The following is a 13,261-nucleotide window of genomic DNA, read 5'->3' on the forward strand; positions in this document are numbered from 1 at the left end:
CACACTTGTTCATTCCCAGGGCTTTAAATACTAATCTGTGACTGAAATTTACACCTCCAGTCATCAACGGCTCCACTAGATTTGGATAGCTTCCATATAATAAATGCCTAATAGAGATCATGACCCTAAAAATCCAAACAAGGCTACTGATTCTTCCCCATCCCACCCAACTCATTGCTTCCAATAATCTTCCCTATCTTAGCAATTGTTACCACTATCGAGCCTGTTGTTCAAGTATGATCTCTGTTTCCTCTCTTTTATAACTCACATCTGATCTATGGTAGTCCTCTCATGTTCTCTGTCATAATGTATGTTAAATCTGATCACATCTCATCACTTCAAATGCTAACTACTGGCCAGGAGCTCCTTTGTCTCTGGCATGGACTTCCATATGATATAGCCTCCTAAATGCCTTCTTGTTTCCCATCTGGCTTCCTTTGGCCTATTTTCAACAAGTAAGAAGAGTGATCACTGTTAAATATGAACAATTAATCCTTTACATATGTTGGGTCCTTTATTTCTCACAACAACTCAGTAAGAGGATTACATTTACTTAGGTTATCCATTTCACAGATGAGGAAAATGAGTAACTGGCCCCAGATTATAGCTGGTTACTAAGAGACGGATTGAAACTGAGGCCATTTGCTTTCTTAACTCACACTGTTATACACTTACACCTATGTGGCTTTTCATCATTCATAATGTTAAAGGGCAAAATGGAGACTAGACTTGAAAATTCCCTGAGCAGGCAAAACAATTTAAGCCATGTAAGCAAAGCTAATTCTAGCTTATTTCATAAACATAAGCAAAACTTAATTATTTTTTCCCTTAAAGATTGTATTTATTTCAAGTATATACTCAAGTATGTATTCAAGTAATTGAATACTTGGGGGTGGGGGCAAAGGAAGAAAGAGAATCTCAAGCAGACTCGGGGCTCAACCTCAGGACCCTGAGATCTTGACCTGAGCTAAAATCAGGAGTCGGTCACTTAACTGACTGAGCCACCCAGGCACCCTCAGGTTATTTCTATAAATGCCCCGATACTCAAAAGAAACTTAAGTCTTCTTAAAAATGGTATAAGATAATCACTTTTATCTAATCCCTGCTGTCTAGAAACTCCAGAGTAATAACTAATCACTATAAAAGTTAAAGAACTTCATTTTCACTTTGTAAGCCATCTTATAACACCATGCCTCTGAGCTTCATCAGTTTTGAATTTAAAGCTCTCAGTTCATGAACAGTTCTGATATGCACAATAAACTTTCACCAGATACTATTTTACTGATCTGGTGGCTTTAATTTTGCTATTTTTATATTTTTGACAATAGATTAAAGCCTACACTCCTTATCATGATTTGGCCTCCACCATTTTACATAATTTTGCCCTGCTTCCATCTTTAGCTCATTCCTACCATTCTCCCCTCAATCTTTATTGTTCAAACACCACCAAGCTGGTGTCCATCTCAGGGCTTTTTGCTCTGTGACACTGTGGTTTCCTCCTAGTCTTCCAGAGCTATCTATGGCTCAACGGACCCTAGCAAACCTGTCCAGAACAAACTTCCCTCCCAGGTTTTTCCTGTCTCCATGCCTTCCCTATCTATGCCTTTATACCCCTGCCTAACCCTCATCACTGCCTGGAATTTTTAAAATATGTTTGTTTAGTGTTTAACTGCATGAAATCAATATGTTAGCATATTATTTTCTTTACAATCTTGATATCTATATTTTGAAATGATTTTACACTTATTTAAAATATGTTTTCGGGATGCCTGGGTGGCTCAGTCAGTTAAGCATCTACCTTTGGCTCAGGTCATGATCCCAGGGTCCTGGGATCGAGTCCCGCATCAGGCTCCCTGCTTAGTGGGGAGCCTGCTTCTCCCTCTGCCTGCCGCTCTCCCTGCTTGTGCTCTCTCTCTCTGACAAATAAATAAAATCTTTAAAAAATAAAACAAAATATGTTTTCTATCTATTGATACAATCTTGGTAGAGGTCAACATACAAGAAAAATTATATACAGCTATCCTTATAGCCATGCAAAATGCCCATACAACGCTATTTCTATAATAGATATTTGAAAAAAGGTATGCTTAATAAATGAACATATGAAAGAATGTTTTTAAATACATTTTTAAAATATCAAAGAAATGATTCTCATTTGGGATCAACTTTTCTCTCTGTCCTGACAAATTCAGATTGCCCACCTATAACTTGATAGGAATATGTTATTTCAGGAAAAATAAAAGTTAATAAAAATTAGAAGTAATTGCCTTCCCTAATTCTCGGTGTCATTAATTACTTATCTCCAGTTCAAGTTCAGCCAAGTGATTATTAACTAAAGTGCCATTATGCTAGTACATCCATTCTTGTTAGTTGATACCACTGTTTTAAAAAGAAGGTATTTTACTTGAATATGAATGGGGCCAATTTTTGCAAATCTTTATACTATGGTTCAATATTTAGCCCACAAATACATTTTAAAATATTCCATCTCTTCAAGGTTTTTGGATTCTTTCATTTCTTAAAATACTAGATGAGAGCATAGCACTTATAAAGAGAGAAAGTAACATGCGGAAGTTTGGAAAAGCAGCAGGTATGTGAGGCATGCAAAAATAATGAGGCAAGTATATTTGCTGATCTGAACTTCAATAGCAGACTGTTCTCCTGGGAAGGTGTTTTTAAAGACACTTCAATCATTTATGCTACTAGCCTTTGCTTTACCAGTGGGTGTTGCGCTGTTGGTTCCTTATTTATTTATTTTTTCATTTTTCCTAAGTAGGCCAAGAGCACATATGTTTTAAACACAGGAAAAAATATGTGGGGTACTAAGTAATAAGGCCTTGATTTAAAAAATACACACACACACACACACACAGTATTCATGAGGATATAGTTTAAGACTTTAGTTACTCCCAGTGTAACCTCTGGGTTTACTGCATTCTCAGCAGAAAACCATCTGCATTCTCTACAATGTATGCAAATGATACCAACTGTTATTGGAGAAACACAACATGGTAAGCACATTATGTGTCAGGTGAGAGAAAAAGAAGTATTTTTCCTCTTGAATGTTAATCTCCATTCCTTCCTCATTCCTTGTTTTCTCTCCCCGGTAATAAATCTGTGATGTGAGAAGGGAAGCATTAACACTTTCAGGCCTCGGGAGCCCCATTTAACACCCTTATGTCTTTGTGTTTTCACTGGTTCTCTCAAGGTCCCTTCCCACTCCAGATTCCTAAACAAACGTATTACCTTCTTCCCTGTGTGCTTACAAAATGTCTATTTCTTAGCATTCCAGGGAGATTCAAAATAAAGAATAAAAATCTCCATCCAAGCCTGAGATTCTAGGAGTTTATAGATTTGAAGAAATGACAAAAGTAAACATTTATGAGGCGTCCGGGTGGATCAGTCGTTAAGTGTCTGCCTTCGGCTCAGGTCATGATCCCAGGGTCCTGGGATCGAGCCCCGCATCGGGCTCCCTGCTCCGCGGGAAGCCTGCTTCTCCCTCTCCCACTCCCCCTGCTTGTGTTCCCTCTCTGGCTGTCTCTTTCTCTGTCAAATAAATAAAATCTTAAAAAAAAAAAAAAAAAGTAAACATTTACTAGAAGGACTGACCAGTGAAAAAAGGAGACACGGCAGAGTGGAGGAGAAGGCAAAGCTTGGTCATAGATTTGTTGACAAACCAATCTTTTTCCTAGCCCATATGGGCCTTGAACCTTCCAAATATTTGGGCTATAGAAGTTCCCTTTGGGGGAAGCTTGGTCTTTGCTTCATAAAACCCAGAGGCAAAGGAGTTTTCTACCTAGATGTTCAACAAAGGAACAGTTGCCAGCAAGTTACCAAATTCAGCAAAATATTTTTACGGTATAGCTTTAGCCCTACTTACATATTTGAGCACTTATTTAATCATAGAAAGGGATAATATCCTCCTACTCTTTAAGTACCCAAGCTAAAGCTGCACTTACTGATGAAATAAATGTAAACCTTTAAGTGATCCCCACATACCAGTTTGTTCACCTTTTTTTTTAGTATACTAAGCTATGTAATTTCTTTAAAACTAAAAATGTTGTCATTCATGCTTGGCAGATGTTGTGAGGTTGGAGAATACCCATAAGTGTTTAAAAAATATATTCACTCTATGATAAATTTATTTGTTCATAAATGTCAGCTAGGCTTTTAAGCCTGTAGGAAGCAAAGCCTGTAAAACTTTAAATTTTTATAAACTTTTAACTTTAAATGTAGTCTAGAGGAATACAAATTAAGGCTGCACCATGTAAAAATGTACATTTTTTTCCTCCCTCAGAGGTACTTCACTGCAAACATGCTATACAGTAACTCAAGTCATACGACCAGGCTATGTTTTACTACTTAGTTGTGTGACAAGGGGTTTAATCAGCCTGAAAATTGTTGACACCTCAAGATTTGTGTTAGAAAAGAACATAATGCCTGATCTTTGGAACTTGAGACTAAAAACTCACACTTTTCATTTAATGGAAAATCGGATAACTATACACCAGTAGGAATAGATGGTGCAGAAAAATTCAAATTAAATATGAAAGATGCAAATTGTCAAGTATTAGACTCTGCTATTACCCTTGATTTAATGAAGCCCAGTGTCTACAGAAAGAGACCTCTAACTTGTCAGGTTGTTCTCCATAAAATGAACATTTTTCCTGCACCAGCTTGCACTTTCCAAAGGTTTATTTTTAATGTAAGCTTTACTTCCTTGAGGAAGCTATTGGAAACAAAACTCACAGACTCCTAAAATGCTTAGTAGTTGAACATATGAACGGACAATAAGTCAAAGGGCACATATAATAAACATTTTGAATTAATTTCTTAAAATATTAAAGTACAGTTTTCTAATCAAATTTGATTTTCCAAAATTATTAAATTCTGCTTTTCTCTGACTAATACAAGTGGTTCATACCCCATTTGTTCATTTACTAAATAAAAATTGAAAGGTTACCATATGCCAGTGTCTCTTTGGATTTTCAAAAGCATTTGCTTCACTACCTGAAGGAAGGCATTATAGATGCTAACTACTCTGGAGATCAAGTGGACTTTTTTTTTTTTTTTTTAAGATTTTTATTTATTTATTTGACAGAGAGAGACACAGTGAGAGAGGGAACACGAGGAGGGGGAGAGGGTGAGAGAGAAGCAGGCTTCCCGCCGAGCAGGGAGCCCGATGCGGGGCTCGATCCCAGGACCCCGGGATCATGACCCGAGCCCAAGGCAGACGCTTAAGGACTGAGCCACCCAGGCGCCCCTCAAGTGGACTTCTAAGACATTTTGCCATCCTGTATCTCCAGAAGGAAAGATATGGACCAATGACATCAGATAGGAGGAGTCCAATTCTAAACATAACCACTTAGTAGTTTTATGAACTTGGCCACTTGGACACTGTGTCTCAGTTTTTTCATCTAGACAGTGGGGATTATAATGAGAGCTACCTCACAGTGGTGTTGTGAGGATATATGTAATGTGCTTAGCACAGTGCCAGATGTACAGAAAAGTGCCCACTAAATAATAGCTAGTATTACTTCTACTTACAGTAGTACTTGATACCAGAAGTAGTAGAAATTGCATTTAGGCTAATACATTTTAATATATTTTGTATATATTTTAAGATATACTTACTATACATACATAGCTTATATAAAAACCCTATGCGAACTACTCGTATTTTGTTAAGTTTTCACCTTCCAAGTAAATTTGTACATACCCATACACATACATATATGTACACATACGTGTGCATGCTTTGTGTGCTTAGAGACAGAGACAGAAATTCATTATTCATAATTCCAACATCTTGTCTTATTCTAGGACTCTGATCTTATTCTAAGAAACCCCAGTATCTCACTCATGTTGACTGGTACAGATTATCCTAAATTGACAAAATCTGAATTGTTACCTTCTTTTAAAAAACGTCTCACTCATGTTGACTGGTACAGATTAACCTAAATTGACAAAATCTGAATTGTTACCTTCTTTTAAAAAATGTAACAGTTATCCCATTTAAAATTAAAAGTAATGTTACCTATGTATTACTCAGTAGCTATTAAATATTTTTATGTTTGCAAATATTAAAACTTCCACATAGATAAAATTATTAGCAATAAACTATAGGTTGTTCATCTTATGGATGGATGAATTATTTTGTCATCATTAAGGGATATTCAACAACTTATTGTTTTAGAGATTGTCTATAAAATAGAGATTCTTTACAAAATGGTGGAGTATTAACATTACACAAATCCATAGGAAAGGAAAAAAGATTTATATAAACAATAGCAAACCAAATTGCAACTACTAAAATTATTACAGACTCCATGGTGATGGAGCCTGTATTAATGAGGCTTAATTATGACAAGGATAATGTGATATGTTCTGCTTCCCAAAATAAAATTAATGCAAATTTTTTCGTACTTAGTTTTTTTACTTGAATAGACAAATTTAGTTAAGCGACTTCCTGTAAAGTACAGAAATAAAGGGGTGCCTGTGTGACTCAGTTGTTAAGCGTCTGCCTTCAGCTCAGGTCAAGATCCCAGGGTCCTGGGATCGAACCCCGCATTGGGCTCCCTGCTCAATGGGAAGCCTGCTTCTCCCTCTCCCACTCCCCCTGCTTGTGTTCCCTCTCTTGCTGTGTCTCTCTCTGTCAAATGAATAAATAAAATCTTAAAAAAAAAAGTACAGAAATAAAGTCATATAAATCAGCTGAGAAAAATATAACATGGTTTATGAGGCAAGGACAGTTTACTTTTACTTTGATACTTCTTCTTTTATTCAACCCATATTCTTAGAGTACCAATCAGGTAGCAGACACTATGGTAGGTATTGAGGGTATAGCAGTGAACACGACAAAAGCCTGGCTGTTAGGCAACTGCAGAGCCCATACAAGAGTCACACAAGGACATCAGATCTTTTTCATTATTAAAGCAAATAGGAACAGCAAATAATGTTTCTATTACTTTAAAAATATTTAATCTACTTAATTCAGTAGACATATTAAGCTGTTACTATGTGCTTAGCACTTGAAGAATACAAAGTAAAATGGTCTCTGCCTAAGTCTTGCAAACTAGCAAAAACAATAGCACTGTGATAAAAAATAAAAAACAAAAAACAAAAAAACTAACAAAATCAAGAGATTATATGGTAAAGATAGAGGCATAACTAATTAAATTGTGAAATGGGCAGGAAAATGCCAGACCATATCTATGTGTAGAGAAGCAAAACAGTTTTATTCAGATGAGTAGAAAGAGATAGGAGAGAGAATTTAAATAAAGGTAAAGCCTGAGCTGTTTTCCTACAGGTTCTCTGAAACTCAGGGAGAATCCTTCCTGTCATCTTAGCTTCTGCTCATTTACCAGCAACCTTCAGTGTTTTGGTTTGCTCTTGCCTGTCTCTGATCTCTGTCGTTGTCACCATTTGGCATTCTCCATGTTTCTGTCTTCATAAGGCCATCTTTAAGGGCAATCATGTTGCATCAGGGGCCACTCTATGTCAGTATGACCTTACCATAATTATTTCTGCAAAGACCCTATTTGCAAATAAGTTCTCAATCCGAGGTCCTGAAAATGAGAACTTAAATATATCATTTTTAGGGGGAACACATTTCAACTCATAGCAAGACCTAATATAAAAAGTGTCTATTCAGACCAAACTACATTTAAAGAGAGATGAGCAATTTCAATTGTATAAAGTATAATGTTGAGGGGAGGGTGAATTTGTATGACACCTTTGGAAAGCAATCAGATGGACTATATTAAAGAACATTAAAATATTCATACATTTAGCCCAAAGAAATAATCCTAAATACAGAAAAAGTATTCTACACAGAGGCTTTTATAGCAGTCTTACTGAAATTGAAAAAAATACAAAAGTTAAGCATGTAAAAATAGGGAAATACTGGGTGAATTTTAGTTCATCTAATTCATCAAAAACCATACTACAGAAAATTAAGTTTAGAAAAAATTCATTACATGGGAAATATTTCTATCAATTGAAATTTGGCTGCAAAATTATATATGTCATCAACTATGTAACCAAAAGTAAATTTTAAAAACTACATTAAAATGTAATGGAAAGCAATGCACCAAAATGTTTATTATGGTTCAATTAGGTAATGAGAAATTAGGAATTATTTTTTACCAAAAATTCTATATTTTAATATTTATTTTTAATAACATTAATTTTATGGTATATAAAATGTTTATCGATAAAACATTTTTCAAAAAGTTTTGTGAAATTATAAGTGGTAAACAAAATGTTATAGCTCTCATATTTATTAATAAAGAATAAGTATTGTATGAGCAAATCAATTTCTAGATAAATACCCTAAAGGAATTATTCTTCATGTATACAGGGAAACATGTAAAATTGACCATTGCAGCATCATCCTAATAAAACTGGATGCAACACAAATGTCTATCAGGAGGAGAATGACTAAATAAATTGTAATATATTCCTACCACAGCAGAGAGGATATACACAGCAAAGAGGATTCATTCTAGTGAATGAATTAGATCTACACTTTGAATATATGCTGAAAATAACAAGTAGAATTTATAATTATATATAGAAATTACACATGGTTATATAAAGTTATATACAGAGTTCTTCAAGAAATAGAACCAATGGGAGAGATAAATATATATAGATATATTCTCCTATATGGATGTATTTTAATGAATTAGTTCATGTGATTAAAGGAGTTGCCAAGTCCAAACTGTAGGGCAGGCTGGCAGTCTAGAAATTCAGGCAAGTTGATGTTACAGTCTTGAGTCTAAAATTTGTAGACCAGGCTGGCAGGCTATATTTATATTTTATAGTCTTGAGGAATAATTCCTTCATCTGCAGGAAACCTGTTTTTGTTCTTAAGACCTTCAAATGATTGGAGATCCGCCCACATTATTGAGGGTAATCTCCTTTTAAAGCCAACTGATTGTAAGTGTTAATTACATCTAGAAAATATCTTCACAGAAACATCTAAACTAGTGTTCAATCAATAACTGAGCACCATAGCCTAGCCAAGTTGGCATAAAAAATCACCATCATTCATTTATTCAACAAATACATTTTAAGGGGCTACTATGTGCCAGGAACATCCTGTCAAACAGACAAAAATTCTTGGCCTCATGGAGGCTTTGGTTGGAGGCAGACCATAAAAAAATAATTTGTTAGTATTGTAGAGGATAGGTGGTATGGAAAAAATAGAGAGAGATAAGGGAGATTCAAAGTGATGGAATGGTGTTTGAAAGGGTCTTACATAGACATAATAGACATCACTGAGGTGACATTTGAGCAAAGACTTCAAGGAATATAATGGTTTATTATTCAGCTTTCACTGAGTAATGTTGTATTAACAACCCCCAAGTCACCATGATTTAGAAAATCTAGTGTGTATTCCTCAAGACCTTCATGGATCAGCTGCGGCACTGGTTTAAGTGGTTTTAAATCCAGGAAACAGGTTGAAGCAGCCACGTCTATCTGGAGCATGTCATTCCCATGTCACAGAGGAAAAAAAAATGGTGGAATTGCAAAATGCCCTTAAATGTCCTTCTTCTTGGAATGACATCTGTCATTTCCATTCACCTTGCATTGGCCAAAGCATGTAATTTGATCAAACCCAATAGCAATTCTCTAAGAGTACTTATCTCAAGAGGAGTCTCAGAGTGTGTTTGGAACCAGTAATATCATTTTGTTTCCCTCCCACCCACACAAAGGAAAACAACCCAATCATGATAATCTAGATGAGGGCCATTCATGGTTTTCTTGATCAAGAGATCTAAGACCTGAAGAGTCCCGTTATCTATCCAAAAAACACCACATGCAGTGGTTGAATGTAGACAGGGTAACCACAATAAATATTCCCACTGGAACAGGGTGAGAAGGAGAAACAGACAATCCTCACTGATCTGTAGCAACCCTGAAATCTCCCCAGGGAGATACTGCAAAGGACCTTTACCCTGCAGGAAGAGAATGTTCATCAATTAGGCCCTGTTTCTGTTCCCTTTAAAGTAGATCCTCAGTCCATTATTTTGTTGGTAGCAGGTCTCCCTCTGGGAGATCTCTCCTTCCCTATTTTCCTCCTCAGTCTCATCTGAAGAGGATATTGGAGAGTATGTTCTCCCGGAGGAACACACAGTTTTCTCATCTTCCTTTCTGTCTGTAAAGTTTAGAAGCCCAAAGTTTAAGTCTCAGGGAGTCACAATGTATTTTAAATCCAGACTAATGACTCCTTTGGCAGGACAACTCTTTCAAAAGCTTAGTTAGCTTTTCTTCTTCTACTCAGCTTTATATGTTAGTAGCGTAGCCAAAATTATTCTTTGCCAGACTTAACTGTAGGTAACTTGAATTTACCAAGCTTTGTTGGGAAAGCCATGCCTTAAACTTTTTTTTTTTCCCCTTGAGGCATTTTGTCTAAGTTAAATTTTTTAGTAGTCACTACCCTAATCATTTTCGAGATTTTAACAGTGTTTAAAGGCAACAATTCTAATTTAGTTCTTCCAGAAGAGATGGAGTTTACATTAGCCTTTGTTTTCAAAGGCTCTCCCAGTTTTATTATTATTATTATTATTATTATTATTATTATTATTATTATTATCTGATGGAAATGAGAAATGGTGCCAGATTCCAAACCTCGAAGCTTTGGGAATTTCTGAGTTTTCTATATTCCTATATTCATTTTTATTGGCAAGGTAGCCAATTATTTTCTGATTTCACATTTTGCTAATATTGCCAGATAAAAGCAGCCCATGTAAACCAAGGCACTCTAGCAATACTCTGTTTCTTACCAAATGCTTCAGCACTGCATAACACTGTAATCCCTTGTTGATACTCCAATAATAGTCTCCTGTGCACCCATTAGCAACAGGGAAAGTCAATATGAAGTATTCTTGTGTTTGTTTAATCAGCACCCCAATGCTTGGTAACACTATGTTAACTTTCATTAAGTATAATACAGTAACAAAAATCCCGATTTCAAGGGCTTCCAACAGCAAACAGCAAATATTTCTCTCTTGTGTTACAAGCGTCTGATGGGTCAACTGTTTTTCTGCTCTCTGTTGTCTCATACTGGGCCATAGGCCAAAGGAGCAGCCCCTGTCTGGATCATGCAGATCTCAGAGCAGAGAGAAGAGATCCAAGATAAATTATACAACAGCTCTTAAAGCTCACGTGTGGGAAAGGCATATAGCACTCTGTTCATTTCATTAACCAAAGCAAGTCATGTATCCAAATGCAGTAGTGAAGTACCTTCTTATTAAAGCAGGAAATGTTAGGCAACTCTGTCTGCACAGGGAGAGAGCAGTGCAGATATATGGGGCAAGAGACGTTCAGAAAAAAATGAACAGCCAGTGCAAAAAGTGGCTTTGTGGGCTTTGTAATGACGGGCTTTTAGAATGAAGGAGGAATTTTGAGCCAAGAAGTGACATGACTTTATTTTAAAAGAATCACTATAGCTGTTATGAGTAGATGGAAATGGACAAAAGGCATTAGTAGGGAGACAAAGTAGAAGGATATTCTATCAAATTGATAAAGTGATGCCTTGGACCATGGTACTAGACATGGAGGTGTTGAGATATGGTCAGATGTTTTGAAGTGGAGTCATGAGGTCTCTGAGTAGGCTTGATAGGAGATGTGAGAGAAAGAAAAGTCAAAGTTAGATTCAAGATCTAGCTTCCAACTTGCAAATGGAAAGAAGTTGACATTAAGTGATAGGGAAGACTGTGGGTAGAGCAGGTATAAGGAGATTAGGAGTTCCACTAACATACAAGTTTGAGATGGCAATCAGAGATCTATGTGTAGAAGTTTGGAGGGAAGAAGGAAAATGTTAAAATGTAGGAGTTTATGAGTCTATAATTTTATTTAAAACATAGACTGAATGAAATCACTAACTTGGGGAGATTAATTAGAAAAGATGACAAAGTCACGCCAATTTTTAGACATTCAGGAGAAGAAAATGAACAAAGAAGCAAGATTTAGCTTACAGGAGGAAAGCAAATAGTGTGTGATATGCTGAAAGCTAAGTAATTAATGTGTTCAAGGTGGCAGGTGTGATCAAATGTATCAAATGATGCTGCTAGATTACTTTAGAAAAAACTGAGATTTACTTACTGGCTTTAGTGATTTAGAAGTTATTGTGACCTTGAAAAGAAGTTATGTGTATGATGGGCGGCTGAAACCTAACAGGAGCAGTTTTAAGGAAGAACAAAAGAATGGAAACATCAAATATAGATAATATGTCTAGGAGAGAATGGAATGGGCCTGGGATAAATTTCATAGTGGATTTCAACTTCATGTAAAATGCTTTATTCTTTCTTAAACATTGAGAACAATGTTCTAACATTTGTTAATTTCAGGAAAATGACACATAAGTTTTATAGTATGCTTTATCCTTTTATTTAAAAGAAAAAAAGGTAAAAAAAAAAAGAAGAAAGGGAAAAAGGTAAAACAAAGACAATGAGTCCTTTTAGAAAAGACTTAAAGTCAAACTTAGGAATTTGACGACTGCTTAGAAAATCATGTAAGGAGAGGAAAAATACTTTAATTTGGCAAAGACTGACACGACGATTATCTCTTTCTTTGTCAAAAATCTGTAGAGACTAATTACAGATATGGTGGGAACCCAAGTCCTGGGACAAGTTGAAGGATGGATTGCGATTTATAAAGGGGAGAGGTAGAAAGAAACCAAGCAAGATAGATGACATGCATATCTTTTATGAAGTCTGGGATTGAAGGCCTGTGATGAAATAAATGATCTGTGAGCATCAGGGAGGTATAATGTTAGAAATCAAAAGGAGAGTCAAACAGATTAACTGAGTCAAAAGTTGAAGGTAATTCCAGACTGTATGGGAGGAGGGAGGGGGAGTCACAGATAGAGAAGGTGTAGGAGATGTTAACAGTGGACAGATGAACTGTCCTAGACAACAAACATGACCCTCAATATGTTAACCCTCCACCCTTACTTCATACACAAAACCAAATTGCCTCTGGAAAACTTTATGATGTTAAGCATTTCTTTGAATTTAGTCAGAGAGCTTCTGGCAATTTTGAAGTAGGTTTATTTATCTATAAAGAACAAGTTATAAATATAGATTTTCAATAAGTCCCTTCGAAGCAATTACTTTGTTCTTACATGTCCCCACTCCACCCCCTTAATCTAAGCTCAAAAAGTAGAAGGGTTTCAGTATATACTCTTCAGTGAACAGTGATGTTTGCATAGTCAGTGGATAAACTTTATAAACAAATGACTTTAGGCATG

This window comes from Mirounga angustirostris, unplaced genomic scaffold, assembly GCF_029215605.1.
Source record: "Mirounga angustirostris isolate CCGP_5_RB_7025 unplaced genomic scaffold, mMirAng1.0.hap1 SCAF_2, whole genome shotgun sequence".
NCBI lineage: Eukaryota > Metazoa > Chordata > Mammalia > Carnivora > Phocidae > Mirounga > Mirounga angustirostris.